The following is a 3547-nucleotide window of genomic DNA, read 5'->3' as shown; positions in this document are numbered from 1 at the left end:
ATTTAATGACATTAAGTTTAAATTTGATTAAGAAAAACTCATTAATTTAACTGGAAATGACAAACATTAAAATAGGTTGTTTAATTTAATTCTCAGTGGCATGGAAGTGTAAATAAGTTAGAAAACTTTGGGGTATTTTTTAATGGTACTTCTCTTTTAATAATAGAGATGTGCTCACGTGGTTAAATTTTTATTTATTTAATTAAAGTTGTAAAAATGAAACTAATCATAGAACTTCCTAATCTAATCTAGGGAAATTGCCAAAAATACCATTTTCAAAGTACAATTTTTCATGTTTACACTAACCACTTTTATCCTCATCTTTAATTAAGACTAAAAGACATTTATAACCTTTTGATTAACTTTGACAAAAAAAAAACATATGATTAACTAATCTAAACCTAAAACCTAAAACATCAACTCTAAACCCTAAATCATCAACCGTAAACCCTAAACCATAAAATATCAACTCTAAATCTTAAACCCCGAAACATCAACTTTAAACCCTAAACTATGAACCTTCAAATCTAACTCTAAACCCTAAACGTAAACCCTAAACACTAAATCTAAACTTAAAACATCAACTTTAAACCATAAATCATCAACTCTAAAACCTAAACCATGAAACATCAACTATAAACCCTAAACCGCGAACCATCAACTCTAAACCCTAAACCTTCAAATCTAAACCCTAAAACATCAACTCTAAACCCTAAACGTAAACCCTAAATCCTAAACACTATATTTTTTTGAAATTCAAACCCTAAACCCTAAAACCCTAAACCTTCAAATCTAAACCCTAAAACATCAACTCGAAACCCTAAACGTAAACCCTAAACCCCTAAACATTCAAATCTAAACCCTAAAACATCAACTTTAGGGTTTTAGGGTTTAGGGTTTAGGATTTAGGGCTTAGAGTTGAAGGTTTAGGATTTAGGGTTTAGAGTTGATGTTTTAGGGTTTAGGGTTGATGTTTTAGGGTTTAGGGTTTACTTTTTAGGGTTTAGGGTTTAGTGTTAATAATTTAGGGTTTAGTGTTGATGGTTTAGTGTTTAGAGTTGAAGTTTAGGGTTTAGGGTTTAGAGTTTGATGTTTTAGGGTTTAGAGTTGATGTTTCAGGGTTTAGGGTTTAGAGTTGATGTTTCGGGGCTTAGGGTTCGTATTTCAAAAAAAAATAGGGTTTATGATTGATGGTTTAGGGTTTATGGTTCGTATTTAAAAAAAAAGTTTATGATTGATGGTTTAGGGTTTAGAGTTGAATTTAAGGGTTTAGGGTTTGAATTTCAAAATAGAATAATTCAAAAAAAGAACAAGGGTATAAGAATCTTTTTCCACTTAACGAAGAAAATATTTTTGAAAATGTCCCTTTAGTGGTGGTAAAAAATGAAAAGTAGTAACATGAAAGTGGTAAACGTGTAATTTCCCCTCTAATCTATAGTACCATACAAACAATTAATTTTTTAAGATAAAATAATTAACATAATTTGTTTATAGAAATAATTAAATCTCATATATTAAATTATAGAAATTTAAATAAATACATATGGTATTATAGAAATAATTATATAAACGATTTTAACATATTTATATTAATAATGGATACAATAAATTATAGATTACAAAAAAAATAATTAATCTAAGCCTAATAATATTTTGTTTATATATATATATATATATATATATATATATATATATATTGATTTATATATATATCTTTTTTCTAAAATATGTGCAATGAATGCAAAATAGTCAAATATATATTTTTTAAAAAAATTCATTCATTTTTCAGTGACGCTTAAGTGTCATTCATAGGTGAAATATATAATTAATTTTCTTAATTTGTTTAGTTGTTGGTCTTTGAATTTTCGTTTATTTAATTAAAGTTTTTAAAAGGAAACTAATCATAGAACTACCTAATCTAGTCTATATTACCATACAAACAATTAAACATTTTAAGATAAAAGAATTAACATAATTTCTTTATAGAAACAATTAAATATCATGGATTACATTATAGAAATTTAAATAAATACATATGGTATGATAGAAATAATTATATAAACGATTTTAACATATTTATATTACAGTAAATTATAGATTACAAAAAACTAATTAACCTAAACCTAATAATATTTTGTTTTACTCAATATATATATATATATATATTCTAAAATGTATCCAATGAATGCAAAATAATCAAATATACAATTTAATAAAAAATTATTTATTTTTCATTGACAAATATTGATTGTAAAGTTAAGTTATTACTTTCAAAAATGATTATATTATTTTTATATTTAAAAAACATGGAAATATATAGTAAGTCTTTTAAAATAATATTAATAAATAAAAATATTTATTATAATATAAAATTGAAAATCTGGAACAATATACTAATACGAAACTAAAGGTAATATACTCTATTAATATAATTCTTATAGCCTTGATTATAATAAAATTATATGGTAAACTATTTAAAATAATATTAATGAATTGAAAAGTTTATTATAATATAAATTAAGAAACGAGAATAATATATTAATGGGAAATTGCCAAAAATACCTTTTTCAAAGTACCACTTTTCATGTTTACATTAATCACTTTTACCCTTGTTTTTAATGAAGGGTAAAAGAAATTTATAACCTTTTGAATAACTTTGACAAAAAAAAACATATGGTTAACTAATCTAAACTTAAAACATCAACTTTAAACCCTAAATCATCAACTTTAAACTCTAAACCATGAAACATCAACTCTAAACCCTAAACCCCAAAACATCAACTCTAAACCCTAAACCCTAAACCTTCAAATCTAAACCCTAAAACATCAACTCTAAACCCTAAACGTAAACTCTAAACCCTAAACCCTATATTTTTCTGAAATTCGAACTCTAACCCCTAAAACACTAAACTTTCAAATCTAAACCCTAAAACATCAACTCTAAACCCTAAACGTAAATTCTAAACCTTAGAACCCTAAATCTTCAAATCTAAACCCTAAAACATCAACTCTAAACCCTAAACGTAAATTCTAAACCTTAGATCTAAACTTAAAACATCAACTTTAAACCCTAAATCATCAACTCTAAATCCTAAACCATGAAACATCAACTCTAAACCCTAAACCCCAAAACATCAACTCTAAACCCTAAACCCTAAACCTTCAAATCTAAACCCTAAAACATCAACTCTAGGGTTTTAGAGTTTAGGGTTTAGGATTTAGGGTTTAGGATTTAGAGCTGAAGGTTTGAGGTTTTGGGTTTAGAGCTGATGTTTTAGGGTTTAGGGTTAATTTTTTAGGGTTTATGATTTAGGGTTTACTTTTAGGGTTTAAGGTTTAGTGTTGATAGTTTAGGGTTTAGTGTTGATTGTTTAGGGTTTAGATTTGAAGTTTAGGGTTTAGGGTTTAGAGTTGAAGTTTTAGGGTTTAGAGTTGAAGGTTTAGGGTTTAGGGTTTAGGGTTGATGTTTCGGGGTTTAGGGTTTAGAGTTGATGTTTCAGGATTTAGGGTTCGTATTTCAAAAATAATAGGGTTTAGGATTGATGGT

Source organism: Brassica oleracea, chromosome C1, assembly GCF_000695525.1.
Source record: "Brassica oleracea var. oleracea cultivar TO1000 chromosome C1, BOL, whole genome shotgun sequence".
In the NCBI taxonomy this organism is placed as follows: Eukaryota; Viridiplantae; Streptophyta; class Magnoliopsida; order Brassicales; family Brassicaceae; genus Brassica; species Brassica oleracea.
This window is presented reverse-complemented; position numbering follows the sequence as displayed.